The sequence below is a fragment of the Geospiza fortis genome, unplaced genomic scaffold (genome assembly GCF_000277835.1).
Source record: "Geospiza fortis unplaced genomic scaffold, GeoFor_1.0 scaffold1181, whole genome shotgun sequence".
Lineage (NCBI taxonomy): Eukaryota > Metazoa > Chordata > Aves > Passeriformes > Thraupidae > Geospiza > Geospiza fortis.
In genome coordinates, this window is record NW_005054664.1 from 188,871 (window position 1) to 190,717 (window position 1,847).

Sequence of the window (1,847 nt, forward strand, 5' to 3'; positions counted from 1 at the left end):
AAAGAGGAGAAGGGCGAGCCCCGCTCTGAAACGGCAGCGACAACGCCCGCGACCCCTCCCCAAATGCCCCAAATGCCCCAAATGCCCCAAATGCCCCAAGTCCCCCAGACCCCAAATCTCCCCTCGCAGCTCCGCCGTTATCTCGGAGCCCTGATAAAGTTTTATCTCAGCAGCGCCGGAGTTGAGCTGAGGTCAAACCCAAGGATTTCTTTGGAGCCCTAAAGCGCTTTTCTGGTCAAACCCTCGTTTCCACCCTCCTGGGGTTTTTTTGAATTTTTAGGGTTTTTTTGGGGGTGGGGGTTTAATGGCTTCTGGGTTTGTAGTGTTTGTGTCAACTACATATTCCCCTAGATACGAATTTGTGACCCAACTTCCTCTACACAAATTCGGATCTACAGGGTACATATAGAAGACAGTTGCGTCCTCCTCGGTCTCAGATCTTCTCCTACCGCCACAATTCTCTTCTGGGGCAAAATTTGGGGTTTTTGGGAAAATTGAGAAATTTAGAGGGAAATTTCCCCGCCGAGGGGAAAAGGCGATTCGTTAAAGCAGCGAGGCTGCAGAGCGCACGGAGAGGAAAATCGGGATTTCCCCACCTTTCCCTCCACACCTTGGACGTTATTTTGGGGTGAAAAAATTCAGTTCCTGGGGTGAAGGCGCGCAACGAGACGCGGACCCAAAAATCCGCCTTTTAAAAGAGAAATCCCCCAAGCTCCGTCCCCACCCCGCCCTGAAAGTCTCGTCACGATTTTCTGGTGGGCAGCGCAAAGATTTCATCCATTTTTCGTTGCTGGAGGTCGCCCGAGGTTTGGGTTTAGGCGTGCGGGGAAATGGTAAAAAAAGGAAAAAAAAAAAAGAAAAAAAAAGGAAAAAAAGAAAGAAAAAATTTTTTTTTCTTTTTTTTGATGAAAAGAAATCCAGAATGTAAAGGCAGATGGGACGACAGGTTTTTTTTTAATGACAGGCAATTCTTTTTACAACCCGAGAAAAAGATCAAAGGCGTTTCATTTCCGAAAAAAAAGGGATATAAAGCAATAAAATATTCATACTGTCTAGGTAATGAACCTTCATTCGGAACTAATGAGGGTAGCATCATGTTGAGATTTCGTTTAAAATTACAGTTGCCCAAGAGATTCAAAGTAGAGCAGCCCCCCTTTCTTTTCTCCTTTTTCCCCCCTTTTTTTTTCTTTTTTTTTTTTTTTCTTTTGTTTTTTTTTTTTTTGCCTTTTTTTTTTTTTTTCTTTTGTTTTTTTTTTTTTTGTATTTCAAAAGGCAGAACATTTTCAGGTCAAGTATCTCCCGAATTAATTGCATTTAAATGCCGCAGCGGAGAGGGCATCAGGGAAAAGCTGCATTTACAATTCCTGTCAATGTGTTCGGCGCATTCCAAGAACTCCCGCGTTTTCCATTAAAAAAAAAAAAAAAATTAAAATTTACAGCCAAGAATAAAATCCCCCAATTCTGGATTTCTCGGGTTCTTTCAGGTGAATAATCGCTTTTCCTGCTCTCAGCTCCCGGCTAAACCCCGAATAACCAAGCGGAGCTTTAAGAACCAACCGAAAGCATCGAAAGAAACCCCCAAATCATTTCAGACCCTTTAAAAACCCCAACATTTCCGGCAGAAGCGGCGAAATCTTTTTGCACCGAGCAGAATTCCCCACCTCAAAATTCACCTTTTCCTCTAAAACCCGCCAGGAAAGTGGGGAGCCGAACCAACAACGCGGCCATAAAACAACAGAATAAACCCCGTTACGGCTCCTTTTATTTTTAATTTCATTTTAATCCCCTTTTTATCTCTTTTTTAGATTTTATTCCTCCTTCCCCCCCCCTCCAAGCCGATTTATTTA